The following is a 23537-nucleotide window of genomic DNA, read 5'->3' as shown; positions in this document are numbered from 1 at the left end:
GGTGCACAGGTGAGCCTGCCTCCTGCTGAAGGAAGCCACAGCGTGAGTGTAGATGTTCAACGGGGACCGACAGCCCCTGCACACACTGGCCCGGGGCGGCCGAACACACACGGGGGCTCTGGGCAGGACGCGGGGGCACCCACCCCATCGTACCCGGAGGGGCTTCGAGGGCAAGGCCTCTGGGGGCTTCGGGTGGTCCGCGGTTCTGAATTCTTTTAATTTAAAGAGTTATTTTATTTCTTTCTCGCCCCTTCCCCCTCTATTGTCTGCTCTGTGTCCATTCACTGTGTGTTCTTCTGCGTCCGCTCGCATTATCTGGTGGCACTAGGAATCTGTGTTTCTTTTTGTTGCGTCATCTTGCTGTGTCAGCTCTCCGTGTGGGCGGCGCCATTCCCGGGCAGGCTGCACTTTATTTCGCGCTGGGTGGCTCTCCTTACGGGGCGCACTCCTTGCGCGTGGGGCTCCCCTACGCGGGGACACCCCTGTGTGGCAGGGCACTCCTTGCGCGCATCAGCACTGCGCATGGGCCAGCTGCACACGGGTCAAGGGGGCCGGGAGTTTGAACCGCGGACCTCCCATGTGGTAGACGGACGCCCTATCCGTTGAGCCCTGTCTGCTTCCCAGCGGTTCTGAATTCTAAACGCCGTGCCCTGGGATCCTCGCGGGTGGCACCGTGCCGGGAACGCGGCGAGGGCACATGCCCGGGCCTGGGGCAGCTCGGCCGGGTGGGCCAGACTAGATGCGGCACGAGGTGGGCTTCTGCGCCCCCGGGTTAGGGGCTCGCAACCACGGTGGGGCTCCGTGCGTCCCGGGAAGTTTTCCCGAGGCCGGGGGCACGCTTTCCGCCAGCTCCCGAGAGGGCTGCCTGTCGTGTGCACCTGGGGACCGCCGTCTTGGCGCCGCGCACGGCGTGCATCCCTGCCCCCGGGCCTCTCGAAACATTGCTTGCTTTTCTGGCACATTCCTGCTTCTGTCTTTACAAACTGGACTGGGTAAGGGGCAGCCTCAGACGTGGGGCTCTAAGATGCCGCTTTTAAATATATATTTACCGTAGTAACCTATTATAAAGTAAGAGTGGCCATTTTGACCACTTTGAAGAGTACAAGCCATTGGTGTTAATTACATTTCCATTTATGACGCACTGCATTGACAACGCAATAATTAGATTTTTGGTGCTGCGCCTCCACCGTCGCCCCAACTCTGCCACCGCCCCACGCTGAACCCTAGGTCCATCCAGCGCTAACGCCCCCTTCCCACTTGTGTCCCCTCGTGGCCTCGACTTTACTTTCTGCCACTGTGAATGTGCACGTCAGTGGAGTGTAGCAGTGGAATGTTACTTATGAATTCCAAAAAGAAATACAGATTATGTCTGGGGAAGCAGATGTGGCTCAACAGATACAGCATCCACCTACCACATGGGAGTCCAGGGTTCAAACCCCGGGCCTCCTGACCCGTGTGGAGCTGGCCCATGCGCAGTGCTGATGCACGCAAGGAGTGCCCTGCCACGCAGGGGTGTCCCCCGCGTAGGGGAGCCCCACGCGCAAGGAGTGCGCCCCATAAGGAGAGCCGCCCAGCATGAAAGAAAGTGCAGCCTGCCCAGGAATGGCGCTGCCCACACGGAGAGCTGACACAAGATGACGCAACAAAAAGAAACACAGATTCCCGTGCCACTGACAACAGCAGAAACGGACAAAGAAGAACATGCAGCAAATAGGCACAGAGAATAGACAACTGGGGTGGGGGGAAGGGAGAGAAATAAATAAAATAAATATTTGAAAAAAAACATTATATTTGCAACCGCGTGGGCACTGGCTCACCGCGCGGGCACTCGGCTCACCACGTGGGCACTGACTCGCCGCGCGGGCACTGGCTCGCCACGCGGGCACTGGCTCGCCGCGCGGACTCGGCTCGCCGCGCGGGCACTGGCTCGCCGTGCGGGCACTGGCTCGCCGCGCGGGAACGCTTTCTCTTCTTCTTCTTCTTCACGAACCCGGGTCCTCCCATATGGTAGGTGGAGGCCACATCACTTGAGCCTCACCTGCTTCCTGAGAGAGGAGCCTCGTCCCAGCCCACAGCTGAGCGGGGAAGGGGCTGGGCCCACGGAGCCTTAGAGGAAGAGGAAGGCTGGGCCCGCGCAGACGCGCCCGCCATCGTGGTCAACCCGGGGCCAGTGGCTTTGGGGGAGGACGTGCCTCTCGTGGGGCCCGGGGACCGCCGGCTTCTGGCCGACACCTCCCCTTGGTAACGGCGCGCAGAGCCGCACCTTGCGTCAGTGCCCGTGACTCACACGCGGAGGCACCCGCCACTTGCCCGAGTCTGGCGTGGTGTTTGCGAGCCTCCCCCGTGCTGCTGTGCGCATCGGACCTGGCTCCCTCTTCCTGCTGGGTCCTGTTCCCTCGTGGGGAAGGGCCACCCTTTGGTGCTATTTTAAATCTCGGCAACACTCTAAACACGACCCCGCGCTCCCACCGCCCAGAACGCAGGCGCACGGGAAACAGGCGCTGCAGACCCCGAGGCGGGGCGGGTGCAAAGCCGAGAGACGGACAGGCAGGCCTGGGCGCCGCCGGCCTCGCAGGCACGGGCTCCTATGCAGCCGGGGTTAGCCCCAACCTCCCGGGCACGTCCGGGCTGGGGACACGAGGAGGCTCACTGCCCCCGGAGCCAGCCTGGCTCCCCTCCACACCGCCCCCCGCCCCTGAGACCCGGGGAGGCAACGCTGACTCTTCTTCCCGTCCCGTGATGCCGTCCCCGTGCACGGAGGTGTTTTCCAGCCGAGCAGGAAGCGATGACAGCGAGGCACAAAAATGCCGGCCGTCCCTGCGAATTCCGGACATAGCGCGCATAGCTGGGAGCGGGCGTCCCGCCCCGCCGGGGCAGCGGCCTCGGAGCGCCGCCCGCGGGCTGTTTTCTCACCAGCCGAGAAGGAATGTGCTGTCGGGGCGCCCGAGCCCGCCGAGCCGGGCGTCAGAGGACAAGAATGCGGGCAGCGCGCCCGCGAGGCGGGGGGGGCCCCCCCAGGGCCACGGGGGGCCCGGCCGTGTCCCCGCCCCGCTTATGGGGAGGGGGCCCGGCCTGGGGCAGCACGGCCCTCCCCCTGGCACGGGCGGACGCGCAGAACAGGGGTGGGCGCCCGCTGCGCCCCGACCCCCGCCGGGCAGGCCGGGGCCCGGGTCTCCACGTCCAGGCGCCGCGGCTCGATCGACCTTCTGGGGAGCTCTTGGTCCCGGGGGGGCCAGCCCCGCGCCCCGGTTCTGAGATGCTGGGCTCCCTGCGGACTGGCTGCCCGGCTTTTCTGTCCTCGCCCGGGCAGAGGCGCCCTGCAGGAAGGCTGCCTGCCGCGCTGTGGTCCCGGCTCCTGGCAGTGGGGGTCCCCCAGTCCCCGGCACGGCCGGCGTGGGGGCGCCCCGGGCACCGTGGAGGCTGAGCGGCCTCCCCAGGCCCCCCCACTGGCTGCCGGCAGCCCCCCCTGTGGTGACAGCCGCGGATGTCCCCAGACCTGGCCCAGCGTCCCCTGCGGGGCTCACAGCCCCTGGTGTAGGGGAGTCCCGGTCCCCCCCAGGAGACCCGGGTCCCATGACCACTGCCGCCGCCCCAGGAGGCTGCGCACGTCTAAACACCCGCCCCGGGGGCGGGGGAGCCCCGGCTTACGCCGTCTTGCCCGCCGGGGTGCTGTGCTGGGGGTGCGGGCAGGGCTTGGGCTCACTGTCTCCCCAACGGTCCCTGCAGTGGACGACCCTGCCCGGGGGGCCCTCTCTGGGCCGCGCGTCCTGGACGCCGTGGGGTGTCGGGCGGCCTCCCTGGGCCCCCCGCTCGAGGCTGGCGGCACCCCCACCCCACCCTTGCCCGGCGTCCCCTGGGGGAGGACCCTGCACCCCGATCACCCAGCAGAGCCTCACGGAGACGCTTCTCTTCCGATTTCTGCTGTGAAGGAAAACGAGGAACGTCCCGGGACAGCGAGCTCGGGGTTTGGGGTTCGCGTTTGGCGGGGGGGAGGTTTCTAGGCCCCCACCCAAGTCGGGTGGTCGCAGCCCAATCCCTGCCCCCCGGGGCTGTGCACAGGGGCCCCCTCCCTCTCCCGAGGGGGCTGTTGGGAATTTACAAGCATCTGTCACATCTGTGTCTCTGACCTTCACCAATGACCCGGTTGGTCAGGGGTCATGTGGGGGGGAGACCCCGGTGACCTCTGCCCTCGGGGTGTCACCCCCCCTCGGGCAGGGGAGGGGCCTGCGGCGGGCCACGGCCTCTGGGAGGGGGCTGCGTCGTCAGGTGGCGCGGTCGCCCTGCGGCTTCTCCGCAGTGGCCTGACCTGAGCAGGGGACCCCCTAACCGGGACAGACCCATCTAGAGGGAACGATGGGAAACCCGGAAGCGCTTGAGGCGGGGGAGGGTCTCCGCCGCTGGCTTTGAGGGTGGAGGGGGCCCCGTGGCGAGGAACCACGGGAAGCTTCTAGAAGCTGAGAGCTGAGTGAGGGACTGGCTCTCGCCTGAATGAGCTGGGACGAGCTCCAGGGGAGCCTCGAGAGCCCCTAAGTGGGGCGGCCCGACCACGACGCTGACGCACGGCTGTCGTCCCGAGCTGCTCATCTGTGCTCGCTTGTTACGCAGCACTGATAGCTGATACGCAAAGCCGAGGGGGGACTCGAGCCAGGCCTCCCGACGGTGGCATGGGCTTCTTTCCAGCACCTTCCAGCTGCCACCGCTGAGCGGGCAGCCTGGGGTAACACAGCTCCAGCCCACGTCCATCCCTGGGCGCTGAACGGAGCCATGGGCGTGATGCCTGCAGGTTCAAGGCCAGACGGCTTCCGGCGCCATCCGCGTGCAAAAGCGCGCTCCCCGTGAACTGCGGTGGCGGGGCGGCCTGGGACGCCAGCATCAGCGCGGTCCAGCTCGGCGGCCGCTCTTTTCTGGTCCTTCTACGAGCGGGCGGGGCTTCGGTGGACACGGCGGGCAGGGGCGGGGCAGCCCCCGGGGACGGCGCCGCTGCCCACGTCCTCCCGGCTGCACACGCCGGCTCGCGCTCTCGGCGGCCCGTGGGGAGGGCACGGCCCCTTGTGTTTGGACAGACGTGCCCTTCGCCCTGTCTTGAAACTTCCCGGTGAGCAGGAGCTGTGCAGCGGGCTGAGCTTCTGGAAGCTTCCGCCTGGTGGCCAGAGCTCCGACCCCTGCCCTCCTCTGTCACTATTTAAAAAAGGGGGGGTGGGGAGCACAGGTTTTTTTTTTTTAAGATTTTTAATTTATCCCCCCCCCAGTTGTCTGCTCTCTGTCCATTCGCTGTGTTCTTCTGTGACCGCTTATCAGCGGCACCGGGAATCTGTGTCTCTTTGTTGCGTCATCTTGCTTCATCAGCTCTCCGTGTGGGCAGCACCATTCCTGGGCAGGCTGCACTTTCTTTCGCGCTGGCCGGCTCTCCTTACGGGGCGCACTCCTTGCGCGTGGGGCTCCCCTACGCGGGGACACCCCTGCGTGGCAGGGCACTCCCCGTGCGCATCAGCACTGTGCGTGGGCCAGCTGCACACGGGTCAAGGAGGCCCGGGGTTTGAACCACGGACCTCCCATGTGGTAGGCAGATGCTCTGTCAGTTGAGCAACGTCCGCTTCTCCGCAGACGGTTTTATAGGACACAGGACGCGCGGCGTGAGAAAGCCGGCCCTCTCCCCTGAGGAGGGACGCGGTGTTTGGAGAGGAGAGACGGGGCATTTTGCCTAAAGAGGAAAAAACCCAAAACCCAAACAGAAGTAGGCGGTGGCATCGGGGGAAAGAAGGCTCCGAGGCACGGGTGGGGCTGAGTGGCCCGCGCCTCCGTCCCCCGCCATCGATGCGCATCTCCTGCGCACCCACCGTGTGTGCCAGGGCCGTGGGGACACGTGGCGGGGAAGCGTCTGCGCTCCCCTTCCCGGGGTGGAAGCTGGAGAGGGCCGCGCTCCCAGGGGTCTGGGACACTTGTGGCTGGCACGGCTGGGGAAGGGGTGCCGGTGGCGTCACGAGGGGGCGGCCCAGGGACACGGCTCAGCCCCTGCCCGGTCCCCCGGCTCAGAAGAGCAGAGCTGCGCTCAGCAGCTCCGGGCCAGGCCTCGGGGTGGCGGTTTGCGCCTCGGAGAGTGTCCTCCGGCTTCTGGGCCGCCCACACCTCACCCCGGGCCCACGGTAGCTGCCTAGGTACGTCCAGGGGCAGGGGCTGGACAGGTGCCACCACGTCACCTGTGGGAACGCACCTGGCCACGACGTGGCAGAAACGTGGCCTCCGACTCCCGCCGGCTAGGGGCGACTGGTGGGGTGGGGCGCCCCGCTTTGTTCTCGGGGAGCGAGGAGGGCCAGCTCACCTGTGCGGTCCCTCCTGGGGGGTCCCCATTCAGGCCTCTGGGGGGACCGGGGGCCCAGTGCACATAGCCGCCTCGGGAAAGCGGGACGTGAGGCTTTATTCTAGAAAACTACGTGGGTAGCTGCGTCCTCCTCTTCCCCGAGAGAGCACCTAAAAGCAGCTTGGGGGACACGGATGTGGCTCAGGTGATTGGGCTCCTGCCTACCACATGGGGGGGAGGACCCTGGTTCGGTTCCCGGTGCCTCCTAAAGAAGACAGCGAGCTGGCGTGACAGGCAGGCATGACAAGCTACTGCAAAAAGAAACACAAGAAGGGAAACATGACAAAAGACACAACAAAACACGGAGCAGAGATTCCTGGGGCTTCCTGAAGAGGACGAGCAAGACAGTGAACTGGTGCGATGGGCAGGCAGGGCGAGCTGACGCAACAAAGAGATAGAAGAAGAAAAACACAATGAGAGTCACAACAAAGTGGGGAGTGGAGGTGGCTCAAGCAATGAGGCGTCTCTCTCCCACATCGGAGGTCCCGGGTTCAGTTCCCAGCGCCTCTTAAAGAAAGAAACAAGGAAGATGAACAGACACGAGGAGACGGGATAAATAAATAAGTGAATCTTTCATAAAGAACAACTTGGCCATGAAAGAGAACAGGCCCCGCGTCACAATGGGGCCCCATTTACCCGGCCCGGGGGGGCTCGATGGGGATGTTGTAAGGGACGTGCCCAGGGGACCTCAGCCCCTGGAAGCTGCCGGAAGTGAGCGCCATAACCTGGGCGCCTTCCGAAGTCCCGCGGTTGTAAACCCAGCTTGGGCGGGCCGGCGCTCCCCTGGAAGGTTCTGGGAAGCCCCCCGGCCTGCGGCTGCGCCCCTCCAACCTCCGTCCTCCCTCGGTGTCTGTGTGCAAATCTCGTCCCCCCACCCAGCTTGGCCTCGTCCGAACCCGTCACAGCTCCCGAGACCCAGCTCGCGGGGTGGGGGCCGATTTGGGGGGCACGATTCGGCCCACAGCAGGGGGGCCGGGACCCGCCGGGCCTCCTGCTCCCCACTTGGTGGGTCTGTACCTCCCGGGGTTCCAGGGCGCACACGCAACGGATGCTGCACCCAGGCGGTGAGGACAGGGATGTGGCCCCAAGGCCACAGAGCGTCCTGGACGAGGGGAAGGCGGGTCTGGGGGCGGCCACTGTCCCTGGCCTCTGGTTGCAGGCTGAGCCAGGTGTGGACGTGGACGTGGCGCAACCACCCGGGTGGGCCTGACCTAATCAGGCGAAGAGCCCTGCTGAAGAGGGAATCCTGCCGGCCTTGCGCCGGCTGCCCCCCACCCCATGGATTCTGGACCTGCCTCGCCGGCCCGGGACCGCGGAGGCCGGCCTCTGGCCATAAAGCTCTCATACCTTCCAGGACCTGGGACCTGCCAGCTCTGCAGCCCCACCAGCCTGCCCCGGCTGCCCCGCCCCGGCCCCAGCCAGGTGGACTCGGAGCGCAGTGCTCGCTGGAGCGCCCCACGGCGCCAGGGCGGCCCTGGAGGAAGGCTGGGCTGTGCCCGCCCCTGTGGGACCCTCCAGGGCCCCCTCACCGACCCCCACGCCCCCCGCCTGCTCCTGCCTTGTGGCGCCCTCCACTCAGACCGCCAGCCCAACTTCCCCGAGGAGAGGGGCCGAGGGCCCCTGGGGTGCTCTGGGTAGCGCCTCGGACTTCCCGGGGTTGACATCAGCACCTCTAAGAACGGACGCGTGCGTGTCACCCACGTCCAGGTACGCAGCGCTGTGGCGGCGGACGCTTCTGGCAAGCAGCGGGGGGTGGCACCCGTCCCTCCACCTCCCAGGAGACGCGACTTCCCCGATGGTGATCGAGCGGCCGAGCCACGATTCGCACTTGGGGCTCCTTGTGCTCGCCCCGGCACGCCAGGGGCTTCGACCAGGATGGCTGTGTCCCCTGGGGGGGCCACTTGGCCTCCCGTAGCCCCCACGGCAAACCCGGTGCCTGGAGGCCACAGAGGCGCATTCCGGGGGATGGACCCCAAGCCTGGAGGACGGGGCCCTAATTCGGGGTGTGGGTGGGCGGGGAGGGGGGGGTCCTGCGTCCAGGCTCTGGGTGCTCTCTGGCTCTTGCCGCGTCGCTTGAGGCTCTGCCTCCTCCCTCAGACAGGACCGCAGGGCCTCACGGGTTGCCTCCTGCCTCCAGCTCCTTCACGTAACCCCCCGGGGGTCCCTTCCTGCATCCAGGAGAACGCACAGGCTCCAGGGCCGACGCCGGGACTTGGCCAGCCTTGGGGTCTGGAAAGTTCTACGCACGTGTGCCTTGCTGCCTCTTCTGGGGCGGGACTTGGCAGGGGTTTTTTTCTTTTTCATTTTAAAAACAATTTAAATCGTTCGTACGTGAACATCCGTAAACTGTAAAAGCCGTGAACTTACGCAGCAAACACGCATGACCTCGTGCAGGCTCCACCCTTCAGCCCCCCCAGCGCCGTCCCCTGTTGAGAAATGTTTGTTCTGAACCAGGAGAGACCATCGTCTAGGTATTTCTACTAACTATAGCCTGATTTTACAACCCACCCTATTATTATTATTTTGTTCGTAAACCATATAATTTATCTAAAGAGCACAATATGTGGCTTTTGGTATAATCACTGAGATGTGCATCTGTCACTTCAACCCTTATTAAGGAATTTTCTTTTTTTTTAAAGATTTATTTTATTTATTTCTCTCCCCATACCCCCCATCCCGGTTGTCTGTTCTCTGTGTCTATTTGCTGCGTCTTCTTTGTCTGCTTCTGTTGTTGTCAGCGGCACGGGAATCTGTGCCTCTTTTTGTTGCGTCATCTTGCTGTGTCAGCTCTCCATGTGGGCGGCGCCACTCCTGGGCAGGCTGCACTTTCTTTCGCGCTGGGCGGCTCTCCTTACGGGGCGCACTCCTTGCGCGTGGGGCTCCCCTACGCGGGGGACACCCCTGCATGGCAGGGCACTCCTTGCGCGCATCAGCACTGCGCATGGGCCAGCTCCACACGGGTCAGGAGGCCCGGGGTTTGAACCTTGGACCTCCCATGTGGTAGGCGGACGTCCTATCCATTGAGCCACGTCTGCCTCCCTAGATCATTTTCACTACTCCAAAAAAAAAAAAAAAAAGAAAAACAACAAAAAACAAACCACTATCACACCCTTGTGTGAGCACAACTAATTACAAGCCATTTCTAGTCGTTCCCAAACATTTACAAGCAACTTCTTACCAATTCCGCAGATTAACCCTCGGCTTTCCCTCCTCTACCCTCCTCCTATTTTCTGGCGACCCACATTCTAAAGATCAACTCCACGGGTTTACACGGCCTATTTGGTTCACAGTAACGCACCTCACGCTATCTGTCCTTTTGTGTCTGGCTGGCCCCGCCCGACGTAACGTCCCCGGGTTCACGCGTGCCATCGCGTGCGCACGCCTCGGTTTCTCCCTCCAGCTGCGGCCCCTGCTCCGCCGGGGGTGCATGCCCATTTGTTTGCCGTTCACCGGCCGATGGACACCTGCGTGTTCCCATCTTCCGGGGCCCGTGGACAGGCCATTGGGGACGTCAGGCACGGGCGTGCGTTCGAGTCCCTGCTCTCAGCCCCTGTGGGGCGCGCCCGGCCGTGGGGTTGGGGGGCCGTGGCAGGTGCACCCCTGACTCCTCAGAGCGTGGCGGTAGTCTCTGCTCTCTTGAAGGACCGTCTCGGGCAGGGGCTTCCTGCAGGTGTCGTCCAGGGAGGGTTTCTCGGCTGAACCCACCCTGGGGCCCAGGACGCGGGAGGCGCGCACCGGACCACGCAGCGACCCCAGCTCCGGCTCGGGCTCCGGCGGGGGGTGGCCCCAAGGGGCCCTGGTGTCGCTGCCCGGGGTCGCACCCGCCAACGCTGCCGGGGCCCGGGGAGGGCGCGGGCTGACCGCCGGCGCGGAACACGGGCCGCCGCGCTGGGGGCGGGCGCTCGGGGACACGCGGCAGGACGCCCGCGCCTGGGGCCGCCCCCGGGACCCCCTCGTGGCCGTCGCCGCTCGACGCCCCCTGCCCTGCGCTCTGGGGCCACCGGGTCTGCGTCTCGGGCGGGAGCGTCCCCTTCGGTGGCCCCGGCCTCCCAGCCCCGGGCTTGGCAGCTCCGGCCACCCCGCCGTCCCACAGCGCCCCCGAGACCCGGGACTCCGCGATGCGCTCGGGCGCGAACGTCGCCGGCCAATGGCGGGGCACGGGGGGCCGCGTCTTGTCCAGGACGCACTGGCCCGGCACCTACTGTGCACTGTCCCCTCCCTACGGGTGCTGGAGAAAAGCCCATCTTCCAGCGCCCAGGGTGCTCGGACCCGAAAGACCCGAAAGCGGGGGGCTCGGAGCGAGGGCTGCGCACTGACGGTCATGGCGCGGCGATTCCCGACACCACGAGGGGAAGCAGCATGCCAGTCCATCGACAGAGCGACGGGCACCCGGACGATGGAACGCCACCGCCTCAGAGGAGACGATGCGCAGTGCTGATGCACGCAAGGAGTGCCGCGCCACGCAGGGGTGTCCCCGTGTAGGGGAGCCCCACGCGCAAGGAGTGCACCCCGTAAGGAGAGCCGCCCAGCGTGAAAGAAAGCGCAGCCTGCCCAGGAATGGTGCCGCACACACGGAGAGCTGACACAGCAAGATGACGCAACAAAGAGAAACACAGATTCCAGGTGCCACCTGATGAGAATACAAGCGGACACAGAAGAACACACAGCGAGTGGACACAGAGAGCAGACAACTGGGGGGGGTGGGCAGGGAGAGAAATAAATAGAAAATAAATCTTTTAAAAAAAGAAAGAAGAGTGCGGCGACGGCCACCCAGCTCCATAAACTGGACTGATAACCGATCGCCGACGGGCACGCCACAAACGGGCGGATTCCGTGGGACGCGTATGACGACACGATCAAGCCATAAATGAAAAAAACGACACTTAAAAGAGAAACCCGCGGGCAGGAAGAGAAGGGGTGCTTTTTCAGAAGGAGGAAAACAGAAGCACAGCCGAGCAGGCTGCCTGGGGCTCGGCCCGCCCCGCTGGCAAGGGGACGGTGTGTGGCCCCGAAAGGGGAAGGTGGCGATGCCAGCTCCGCCGCGCAGTGCGGCTCACGGGGAGGGGGCCGCATCGGGGACGAACACGCGGCCCCCGGCCTCTCAGGAAGTCTCCCCCCCTTGGAGAACCGTTCTCCGGCGCGGCCACGTGGTCCGGGCAGCCTCACGGGCTGACATTCAAGGAACAGACGCTTCTGGAGTGGGGCAGCCGGGGCAGCGCGAAGACGGAGATTCTCATCCGCAAAGCTGTCCATCAGTCGCTGAGGCTGCGGGTGCTAGGTGGACAGACAGACTTTGCAAGGGCGAGGGGGCCTGGGGAGTTCTAAGGAAACCCACCTGCAGGTCCTCAACTCCACAGTCTCTTTCCAAAAACGTGCGTGCTGCAGAGTGCGGCAATCCTTGCCCTCCGGAACGGGGCGGCGTGGCCGTCACCCACGCCAGACGCGGCGCTGCCCCGCGCCAGAAGCACCACCCAGGCGACGACGAGAAACCCTGCCGCAGCGGCGTCTTCTCGGGGTTCCTCAGGCCCTGGCGCGCACACTTTCCGGGTCTTTTTCAGTTTTGGACGCGTTTTGGGTGCAGTGAGCATGGGGGCTGCAGCGGGATGCACGGGTCTGAGCTGGAGAGCTCTGAATCAGATGCAAAGCGGAGAAGGGCCAGCTGAGTCAGCATCGCTTTCAACTGATGCCCTGGTCGCTTCCACACCCGCGCGGCTGCCCGCGAACGCGCCGCCCGCACGGCAGGGTCCTCTGAGAGCAAAAGCAAGAAGCGCGGCTACAAATCACAGGCTGCCGTGCCTGCGTATTTACACGATGAGAGTCTTTTCGTGTATTCTCAGGGCTCACTCCCAGGATGTCCCACTGGCTGGAGAGAGAACTTCAGTTTGTAAAAGTAACGGGAATGTTTTCTGAGGCTACCAAAAAGCATTTCCAAAATACATGCACAGAAGGATAAATAAAACCTTTACATGATGCAAAAAAAAAAATAGAGAAACAGCAAGGCTGCTGCTTGGGTGCGGCCGGCTCTGCTACGTAACAGCCCCCAACTCAGACCCGACGGAAAAGGGGCTCCAGCCAGGGGCCACTCTGCCCCAGGGGACATCGGTGGTGGCCACGGCTGGGGAGGGGGCACTCCTGGCACCGAGCGGGGGGACCCAGGGCGGCCGCCCCATGCCCCCCAGTGCCCGGGACGCCCCCACCCCCGAGAAGGACCCAGCCCTGATGCCCGGCGCGCCGAGATGAGAAACCCCACATTCATTCCCAAAAAAAACATCAGGTTCGCGCCCTGCTCACGCCTTGTACCAGAATAAATCACGGACGGGCATGAGGGGATAAGCTGGGGCGAGCCCCAGCTCCTGGGACCCCCCGGTCTGTGCATTTAAACGTGCGCAGCCCCCTGGGACGGTGGGAGGCGGGATGATTCTGGGGCGCAGGGTCTCTCGGGGCTCCGTGGAGCCCCCCATGCCGGGGGTCTCGGGCTGTGCAGCGTGGCGAGACTCCCTGTGGCGCCCCCCAGGACGGGGTCCCGCCGGCTGCGGGCCTGTGACGTCGGGACGGGGCTCGGGGCGCTGGACGCCGAGGTCTTGGCCGCGCGGACGTTTCTGGAAAGAGCGCGTGCCCCACGGCGCACCCCAACGGTCCCGTGATCCTTAGACAGCCCCGGCCCTTTGTCCGGGGGCCGCGCCGGCTCCCCGGGCGGCTATATTTAGAAGGGGCTGAGTAAGGGGCACTGGAAGCTCGAGAATGAGCAGGCTTGTTCGGAAGCGGCCGCACAATGGGGCCAGCGAGGAGGCCGGCGGTGACCGGCGGTGACGCGGCCGCCGCGGGCACGGCCGGAGAATAAAGGGCTGCTCTCTGTGCCCCCCCGGGCGGGCGGGGGCGGCGGCTTCTCGTGCTCCCCGCTCCGTGGGCGGGAGGATGACTGCAGAGCCATGTGAGAGCTGGCAAGGCCGGGCCAAGCGCTGACGCGGGGATGCCGCTCCCTTCTGGCCACTGCTTTGCAGCATCGGGGCACCGTGCCAGCGCAGGGGGCCGCTCGGGAGATGGAGGGCTGGGGAGAGACCCACTGCTGAGAGTTCTGAGCCCGGCATGGCCTTCTCCACCTGGGCCTGGAAAACTCCTACACATCCTACAAAGGCCCATCCAGCATGATCCCGCTAAGCCGCGGGTCCGCCATCCGAACAAGACGGGCCGTGCTAGAAGCCTGTCTTGGGGTGCGCACGGCTCGGGGACATGTCTCGGGCCCCGTGAGAGCTTCTTGTTGCTGTTGTGACAAGTCATCACAGGCTTAGGGGCTCAAAGTGACACAAAGTTTCGGAGGCCGGGGGTTCTAGAGGTTGGCTGGGCTGGGTCCTTCCGGCGGCTCCGGGGGAGAGTCCGTCTTGCAGGGACGCCCGCGCGCCTGGGCTCGCGGCCCCTTCTCCGCCTTCAAAGCCGGCAGCGGCCTGTCGGAGCTTTCTCGCGCCGTGTCGTTCCGCAGCTCTGCTGCCCTCGCGTCTCCTCGCTCGCACCTCCTGCCTCTCCGAGGACCCCGTGACGACATCCACCCCCGGTGGCTCAGGATGAGCTCCCCGCCGCCAGGTCCCTTAGCAAACCCCACCTGCAAAGTCCCCCCCCCTTTAGGAGGCACTGGGGCTCGAACGCAGGACCTTGTACCTGGGAGGCAGGTGCTCAACCACCGAGCGACGCCCACTCCCCAGTGAGAGTTGGTTTTTTGTTTGCTGGTTTTTAGGAGACACCAGGGCCCAAACCCAGGACGCTGTACGTGGGAGGCAGGTGCTCAACTGTTAAGCTACACCTGCTCCCTGCAAAGCCCCCCCCTTTCTAGGAGGAACTGGGGATCGAACCCAGGACCTTATACATGGGAAGCAGGCGCTCAACCACTGAGCTACATCCGCTCCCCAATGAGTTGGTTGGTTGGTTGTTTTTAGGAGGTACTGGGATTGAACCCAGGGCCTCGTGCATGGGAGGCAGGCGCTCAACCACTTGAACTACACCCGCTCCCTGCCAAGTCCCTATGGCCACACGAGGGGATGCAGTCAGGTCCCGGGTGCTCAGACGGGGACGTCCTCGGGGGCGATGATTCTGTGGACCCCAGGTGGCCCCGGGCGCGGAGCGGCGGCCTGGATGGAGGAGGCTGGCGGCGGCGGCGGCGCAGGGAGGTTGCCAGGGACGCTGCGTCCGGACATGACCGCGCTGGGGACATGACCGCGCTGGGGCCGGCGGCTGCGGGAGGGGCCCCTGAGCCGCACCTGCCCCGCGCCTCCCAGGTGGACAGGCGGGCTCGGGGCGGGGCGGGGGGCGTCCCGCCGGGAGGGCGGCTCCGAGGCCCAGCTCAGGCCGGGCTCTCCCCGCGCCGTCCTGGGGGGGCCGGGACGAGAGGCTCTTTCCAAAGGGGCTTCTGGGCTTGGGGACGTTTTTCAAGTCCCCAAACCAGGCGAGGAGGGGCCCGCGGAGCAGTTCCAGGGACCGGGCAGGGCTCGGGGGCCGGGGCGCAGGGTGGGGGTCCCTCCCGCAGGGCGCCTGGCGGGCCGTCTGTGGGGGTGACGACGGCGGGGAGGGGGAGCCACGGACGGCGGGGCCGCTGAGCGGGACCCGGCCCCGAGCAGGCTTTCCCCGGCGGAGTTCCGGCCGGGTTGGGGGACGGGGGGCCCGGCCGGGGCGCCCAAAGGGGTTCCCAGGCACCTGCGTCACCTGGGCACGTCCAGACTTGGGGGGCCCCGGAGGCCAGCAGCCGGGGGCCGGGGGTGGCACTGGCTCAGCTGCACAGGTTCCTAGCATCTCCTGTAGAACCTTCCGGAAAGGGGCACCCCCCTGGCCCCTGCTGCTGCGCACCGGGGATGCCCCGGGAGGGAGGGGGGTCTCAGCTTCCGGTGCCGGGGGCGGGGCGTGTCCTCGCTGAACGGAGGTCTCGTCTGTCGGTTCTTAGCGTCTCCCGTAGAACCTTCCGGAAAGGGGGCCCCAGCCCCCAGTGCGCAGCCCGGAAGGGAGGGGTCTCGGCGTCCCGGGGCCGGGGCGGGGACTGCGCTCGGGGGTCAGGCGCCGCTGCCCCCCGTGAGGCTGGGGTGACCCGCGTGGAAGCGCCAACGAGCCCAGGCGCGTCGTTTCGCTCTCGCCGACGCGGCCTCTCCTGGGAACGCGGCCGAGCCCCGGGCCGCCCCGGGGAGGGCTGAGGACCCCGCGCTGGACGCGGGGCGGGAGGAGTGGCCGCCTGGGGCCGGCGCCGCAGGGTGTGGGGAGGGCCGTCCGGGCTGGGCAGCCGCCTCGCCAGGTGCGACCCCGTCGCGGCCTCTCGGCACCTCCGGTCCCGCGCGGCCTGGAGACCCTCCTCGCCGGCCAGGGAAGCCAGGGAAGCCAGGGGCCGAGCGGGGCCCCCGGGGGCGGGCGTCGCGAGGAAGGCGTCCGCCCACCGCCCGCGCCGCCTGGGGGGCGACGCCATCCCCAGCCGCGCCTCCCCATGAGACCACGGCCCGCGGTCGTAGCCTGGTGAGACCCTGGGCAGGACCCCCGGGCAGGCTGTGGCCGGGCTCCGGCCCCCGAGGAGCTGCACAGTCGACGGCGTGGGTGCCGCGGCGAGGCTGGTGGTCACTCGTCAGGCAGCGGCGGGTAACGAGGGCCGCGAGGCGCGGGTGACCCCGAGAGAACCCGCGTCTGGAGCAGGCGGAGGGGCGTCAGCCACCGTTCTCCGGTCACCCTCTGACGTCGCGCAAGTTGTGTCTTCCCATCCTGGTGAGCCAACTAGACGATAAAAATAACGCCCGCTGCTGACCCCAGACCCTCGGTTTAAAGGATGGCTCCGGTAAAAGAAAACTGTTCGCCTCGCTCCGAGAGGCCAGCCTGGGACAACCCGGGGCCCCGGCCGGCCGCCCCTGCAGCCCTGACTCCTGCAGTGTAGCAGGCGGCGAACTGCCGGGTAACAAAGAAACCCGCTGATGGGTCAAGTTCGAGCCAAACGGGCGCTGGGAGGTGAAGGCGCTTGTAGCTGCGCACGCTTTTGGCTGCCCTGTTCCACCCCCTCCTGGGATGCCTTCCCCGACCCCTTGGAGATGCCGCGCAACTCCTCACATGCCGTGACAGTGCCCTGCCCACTTAGCCCCGCTCGTGCCACCGGCCCCCATCACCCCTGGCTGCTGGATGCCCCGAGGAGCCCGGGGTTCCCGTGCACGTGCCACGCCTGGGATTCGGTCCACTCTCTGGACGTGGGAGGCTCTCCTGGGACAGAGGCAGGGCAGGGGCCAGGACTACCATCCTGCGCTCGGCCACTCGCTGCCCGTCTTTTTATTAAGATTTATTTTACTTATTTCTCCCCACCCCGTTGTTGTTTACACTAGATGTGTCTGTTCGTTGTGTGCTCGTCTTCCTTTTAGGAGGCACCGGGAACTGAAACCGGGTCCTCCCATGTGGGAGGGAGGTGCCTAATCGCTTCAGCCATCTCCACTCCCTGCTTTGTTGGATCTCTCATTATGTTTTCCTCCTTGTGTCTCTTGTTGCATCATCTCGTTTCGTCAGCTCACTGTCTTGCTCGCCTTCTCCAGGAGGCGCTGGAAACTGAACCAAGGGCCTCCCATGTGATAGGCGGGAGCCCAATCGCCTGTGCCACAATCGCTTTCTTGCCTGTCTTTTTAAACATTGGAATGTGTCCCTTCTGCCATCCTCTCAGCATATCCAAGAGGGGTTGGGAAGCTGGGAAAGAAACTCCAAAACCGCCACGACTCCGCCACCCTCCCACAGCCCTGCCTGCCCTTCTGCTCTTTAAAGCCCACCTCCTCGGCTCACCTTCTCACCAAACCCCTCCTGCTTTCCGCAGGATGGCCCAGGAGGGCTCTGCAACGCTCGCCCAGGTGGGCAGCTGGCAGGTGCAGCCCGAGAGACCCCCAGGTGCTTTGCCGTCAGAGAGACTCAAGTGCCTGCCCTGGCCCCACCGCCGACCCATCCCCAGGCCTGGCTGAGACTTTCAGCCGCCGAGCCTCGGTTTCCCCACCTATCAAATGGGGATAGTGAGGCCTGTGGTTCAGGGCTTGCCGAGAACTAAGTGAGGCAGAGCCACGGGCGGGTGTGTGGGGGGTGGCAGAGGCGGGGAGGGAAGTGGTCGGCGGTTGGCGGCCGAGCCTCTGGGGGCAGGGCTTTCTCGGGCATCCTGCCGGCAGGTGTGCCAGCCAGGCCCAAATCCCCGCAGCACCGCAGCTAGCGGCCAGGGGGCAGCCCGAGTCCATGCTCCCTGATGCCCAAGCCAGGCTGGGCCGACTCGGTTCCACCTGAGGCTGGGATGGGGACCCCATGTTGTGTCTGTTCGTTGTGTGCTCGTCCTTCTTTTTAGGAGATATTGGGAACCAAACCCAGGACCTCCTGTGTGGCAGGAAGGCACCTAATCGCTTGAGCCACCTCTGGTCCCTGCTTTGTTGAGTCTCTCATTATGTTTTCCTCCTTGTCTCTCACTGCATCATCTTGTTGAGTCAGCTTGCTGTCTTGCTCATCTTCTTTAGAAGGCACCGAGAACTGAACCAGGGGACCTCCTGGTAGGCGGGCGCCCAATCGCATGAGCCACATCTGCTTCCCTGCTGTCCATGTGTGCATGTGTGTCCTGGAGGGCTAGGCCTGGTTTGGGCTCTGGGGCGGAGCTCATCTGCGGCCCCCCGACAAGCGTCCTGAGCCACCCCAGGCGACTGCCCTGCTCCTCACTCATGGCGGGGACGGGGCTTAGCACCGGCCAAAGGTCACGTCTCGAGTTGCATTGACCTTCGTCTTCATCGTCGTCATCGGGCGTGCGGGAATGAGACCGTGTGGCGTGGGAGCTGCTGGGAGGCGAGGGGGCACCGGCCTCGGAGGCAAGACTTAGGAGGCGCGGGCGTCGCGAGTAACCGGACCGTAACGCGGTTTTTCTTTGCCTTTTTTTTCTCTATTAGAGAAGCTGTGGCTTCACAGAACGACCGTGCGTAAAATACCAGCTCCCGCTCCCCCACCGCCCCCACCGCCTCGCGCGGGTGTGGAACGCTCGGGGTTCTGCAAAACGATCAAAATCACTGCACAACAGCCGTGGCGCACACGCCATCAAGATTGTCATTAAAGACAAGAGCTTTTTAAAAAATTTTTCGGCATTTATTTATTTATTTTTATGACTTAAAAAAAAAATATTCTCTTCCCTTCCCCCTGCCCTGTTGTCTGCTCTCTGTATCCATTTGCTGTGTGTTCTTCTGTGTCTGCTGATATTCTTGTCAGCGGCACCGGGCATCTGTGTCTCTCTTTGTTGCATCATCCTGTTGTGTCAGCTCTCCGTGTGTGCGGCGCCATTCCTGGGCAGGCTGCACTTTCTTTCGCGCTGGGCGGCTCTCCTTATGGGGTGCACTCCTTGTGCGTGGGGCTCCTCTGCATGGGAGACACCCCTGCGTGGCAGGGCACTCCTTGCGCGCATCAGCACTGTGCATGGGCCAGCTCCACACGGGTCAGGAGCCCAGGGTTTGAACCCTGGACCTCCCATGTGGTAGGCGGACGCTCTATCAGTTGAGCCAAATTGCTTCCCTGTTTTGATCAGATAAAAGTTTCCCAAATTTGGACGTGCTCCGGCCCCGCCCAGTGGTGGCTCTCCCCGCCCCTCCGCCCCGGCCGCCCCGAATCTACCGTCCGTCTCGGTGGCTTCGCGACTTCAGGAGACTTCAGTCGTGGGGCCACGGAGCAGCCATCCTTCCGCGCCTGCTTCGTTTCGGCGTGGGCCTGAGCGGCATTTCCTCTCTACGGCGGAGTCCAATCCCGTTGTCTGGAGGGACGCGAGGGTCCTCCCGTCACCCGTCAACGGCCACTTGGGGTGTGAGTTCAAGTGGCTGTGCACGTGCGCAGGCAGCTGTGTGCGAGCCCCGGTGGGATTCCCGGCCGCGCCCGTCAGCCCATGTTAAGTGTCCCACGCGGTGGCCCTGCTTGCTATTCCCAAGAGCCCGGATCTGATGGGGTCGGGATCTGGGCGAAGAGACTCCTCTCCTTTCTGAAAATTTCGATCATCTGTTCACAATGGATTGTCCTTTTTGCATTAATTCTGCTTTAAAAAAAATACGAGTTCTTTGGCATCCCCTTAAATTCTGCCTTCGAGATGAGTGCCTCGCTCTCCTCGCCCTAGTCTCGTCCGTTCTGCTTATGGCATTTGGAGGTTGTGCAAAGCAGAGGGCCGGCGACCTCAGGGGCCACACGAGGCCCGAGAAGCGGAAGCTGGGGGGAGGTGAGCTTCGGAGGCGCCACGACGACGGCTGCGTGGCACGGTGGCCCTCCGCCTGCCCTCCGCCCCTCCACCGCAGCCTCGGGTCGGGCATGTGTCCGTGCGCTTTAAAATGAGCTACCCAAGGTCGTGCCCCGCTGGGCCCGGATGCAAGGGGCTCGAAGGCTGCGACCTGCCCATTCACCCCAGGGAGGCAGGGAGTGAGTGCCCCGGGCCCAGAGGCATGCAAGCCTGGGCTGAGGATGCTGGGGGGGCACTGGGGGCCCTTGTCCCTGCGCGGGCACGGCAGGCTCTGGGCCCTGAGAGAAGGCACACGGGCGCTTGTCACGTATAAGAGCCCGCCACCCCCCAGAGCACCTCCGTGCCTGCAGGTCTGTGGCAGCTGCCCAGACCCCACCCCCCAGAGCCTGGGGGGGGCCACAGGAATGGGCGGGATCCCAGGAGGCAGGGAGGCCTGAAAAAGAAGCCCCCACAGCACAATGCTGGGGGAGCGGGCCAGAGCCGCCTGGAGCGCCGCGGAAACAACCCCGAGGAGGCGCTGGGCTGGGGCATGGGGAGGGGCGCCGGCGCCTCTGCTTTCTCTCTGGCCCCCGCGGGGGCCGTTTTCCCGACACGCTCGGCTCTGACTTTGCAGCCGGAATCCTCTAGCTGCCAAGGGCACAAGGAGGCAGGATTTGGGGTGGGGGCTAACAGATGCCGTGCCCCCCTAGTCTTAACAAGACACGTGGCAAGACCAAGTGCTCGGGCTCAGACACTGAGTCCCTACAGAGCCAGGGGCAGGCATGGGGCAGGTGAGTCCAGGGCCAGTCGGGGTCCAGGGTAAAGTCTCCCCAAAACCAGCCCCACCCCTGCCTTGTCGGCAAGCCCTGCAGGGAAGTGCTGCCTGAATCTCTGAAACGAGGGGCCAGTCTCGGGGTAGAAGCCCATTCCAACAACACCGCCCAATGTCCTCACCTAAGAAACGCTTCCTGATCCCTCTCCCTTCCCAAATTAACCGTGGAAAACGTGGAAATTAAACAGCCAATGGATCAAAGGAGAAATCACCAGGGAAATTAGAGGACACCTTGAAAACAAAGAAAACAAAAATGCAACATACCCAAACTTAGGGGATGCAGCCAAAGCAGTGCTCAGAGGGACATGTACAGCCGTACGTGACTACGCTGAAAAAAGGAGGAAGATCTCAAATCAACAACCTAACTTCATACCTTAAGGAACTCGAAAAATAAGAGCAAACTAAACCCAAAGCCAGCAGAAGGAAGGAAATAATATGTGTTGGAGCAGAGACAAATAAAACAGAGAAGCGTAAGACAACAGAAAGAATAAACAAAACCAGAAACTGGTTCTTTGGAAAGATCAATGAAAATGACGAACCCTTAGCTGGACTGACCAAAAAAAGAGAGAAGATGCAGGTAATTAGAATCAGAAACAAAAGCAGGGACGTTACTCTCGACCTCAGAAATGAAAAGGATTATCAAACAACACGCCAACCAATTAGATCATCCAGCTGAAACGGACACATTCCTAGAAACACAGATTACCAACTCCATCACGGTTTCAGTTTCAAACTGCATTTGCGAGACGCTACTTGGACGCCGGGTGTTGGGCCATGCATTTTCATCTCCAAGGCCCCTTTTAATCTGTGCAGCGCTCCTGTGAGGCATGTGATGTTTCCATCACAGGGAGATGAGAGAAGTCCGCCCAAGTGTGACGGAGCCCGGGCCGCGGTGGATTGCGACCTGAACTCAGGTTTCCTGGCTCCCGGCCCAAAGATCCCTTCCTGATGACACAACCTCCCAACGTGTCATGTGCGCAGAAAAACACTGTGGCTTGTTTGTTCCTCTTTCTGAAAAACAGAAGATTCCAAGTTCGGGACGTAAGGTCCAACGCCACATACCTTTTGTCGTCTGCCCTGGGAGCAGTGCTTCACCCTGGGTGGAAAAGGAGAGGGAGAAAATCACCGTTAAAAATGGTTTTGACTTCTTTGGGCTTTTCTGGGACAAATACTTGGCCGTCACCAAAAAAGTGGGGTGCCTGTTGGAAACGGCTGGGGCGGGGGGGGAATTGAGTCTGTGACCACCGGTCCCTGGGAGAGGCAAAACTGGGCTTTTCTGAGGCCAGGTCAAGTCTCCTTCTACAACTTGTACTATTCCATGGCGGAGCCGTAGGGGGCCCCGGCCCGAGTTATGGCCGGAGTCCAGGGCGGCAGACAGGCCAGTACGGGAAAAAAGAAAACAAGAGGCTCGGGGACCGAGCGTTACGATGTCATACTTGGTGTTTTTCCATCTCTGCTTTGTGCTTTTGTGGCGGCCACGTGCCCGGCCGAGGGAGAGGTGGAAAATGAGCTCGGGGGGCAAAGCAATTAACCTCGGGTGGAAGGGACGATGGATATACGGGGCAGGAAGGTGGCAGGTCAGCGGGAGAGGACGTGGTCGGTGTGGTGGGAGCCGGGGCGGGGGGCACGCGGGGGTGCGCTCCAGGGAGCGGCCGCCTCCGGCCCCCTGTGCGGCCCTGGCCATGCTCGGCGGGGCGCCCCGGGCGCCAGCCCGCGCCCCCGTCTCCGCGTTTTCTCGGCTGGCCCGGGAAGGCACCAGCCTTGGGGGGGAGGGCGCACCCCGTTCCTGGTGCCCTCAGAGGCACCGACTGGGGGGCACCCCCACCTGTGGGGCTCCCGCTTTGGGGGCGCGGGGCCGGGAGTGCCCGCGGGCGCTGGCGGAAGGCTGCGCCCGGCCCCCTCGTCCTGGGCTCGGGCCCTCCTGGGTGTCGCCGGCCCCCTAACTTTCCCGGGGCCCGGTCCCCCCATCTTCCCGGTGAAAATGAGGGGCCTTTCCGGGCCATTGGGAGGCTGCTGAATTGGGGGGGGAGCAGATCAGAGAGCACCCGAGGGCCCGCCGACTTGGGGGTCCTTCAAGCAGGGTGACCCCAAGACGCCACCCGTGGTTCGCGCCATTGAAAGAGATTCTTCTGGAAACTGGAGGCAGTGCCCAGGACCACCGCTTCCCACCCTAGAATCTTCCCCCGGCACCCCAGTGTCTCGGGCCAGACCGGAGCAGGCCCACGGCTGCTCTGGGGGAGCCACTTTCCCACCGCGGGTGCCAGGACACCCCTGCCGCGCCCCGCTTTCCACCCGCCCCTGGTGGCCAACTGCGCTCCCCCCGCGCCTCCGAAGTCTTGTCCGCTCGCCTCTGTGCACACCGGCACCCCTTCCCGCTCACCCCCGGGCTCTGCCCCTCCTGGCCGGCCCTGGGTGGCAGCTCCTCGAGGCCACACGCCTCCCGACTCGGCCTGCTTATGAGCTGCAGGGAGGAGAGGGGTTCGAGCCCCGGCTCCGGCGCTTGTTCGCCGCGTGGCCCTGCCTGGGGTGATCGGGCCTCGCCAAGCCTGAGTCTCGAAATGGGAAGGGCAGACCCCTGCCTCGAGGTCCGGCACATCGCAAGCGGCACTTGGCGAAAAGTAGCTGCTAGCCCGGGTGATGCCATGCGACAAATGGGCCCGAAGCTCAGCGGTGGGCCCGGACGGCGTGCTTCTCGTCCGAGGACTCACGGGCGTGTGCGGACGGCGGCTGCGAAGGCGGGCCCCCGCCTGAGAGGTTTCCCCGGGGCGGCCGTAACCGAGTGCCACCGGCTGAGACGCGGCGTCCCCCAGTCCTGGAGGCCGGGGGTCTGAAATCGCGGCGTCGGGGGCGGCGCTCCCGCAGCAGGTGGGGCGGGGGCTCCCGGCCTCCCCCGGCCCTGGTGTTTGCCGGCTGTCCTCGGTGGCCTGGGCTTGTGGCGGCTGGTGGCCACGGCGCCTTCCCTGCGCCCGTCACCACGTCCAAACCTTCTCTTCTCTCTGGTCCTGTCGGCTTAGGGCCCTGGCCCCGTTTGGCCTGATCTAAACTGATTCCATCTTAGAAGACCTTTCTTTCTGAAGCACGGTCCCGTGCAGAGGGTGCGACCCACCGCAGCCCCCGAGAACGCCGCTTCCTGGGACCCACGCCCTTGC

General features: G+C 64.5%; 1 long non-coding RNA gene across 1 annotated transcript in view; it reads right to left on the bottom strand.

The window, feature by feature from the left end:
- The window catches only part of LOC139438550 (uncharacterized), a 34884-nt gene extending 13063 nt beyond the window's left edge, over window positions 1-21821 (bottom strand). Inside the window, exon 1 of the long non-coding RNA XR_011648228.1 lies at window positions 21451-21821. This is a non-coding gene — a long non-coding RNA (uncharacterized lncRNA). The remainder of the gene's footprint in view (window positions 1-21450) is intronic.
- Between the last annotated feature and the right edge of the window lie 1716 nt (window positions 21822-23537).

Source organism: Dasypus novemcinctus, unplaced genomic scaffold (assembly GCF_030445035.2).
Source record: "Dasypus novemcinctus isolate mDasNov1 unplaced genomic scaffold, mDasNov1.1.hap2 scaffold_358, whole genome shotgun sequence".
NCBI classification, from domain to species: Eukaryota; Metazoa; Chordata; class Mammalia; order Cingulata; family Dasypodidae; genus Dasypus; species Dasypus novemcinctus.
This window is presented reverse-complemented; position numbering and strand designations above follow the sequence as displayed.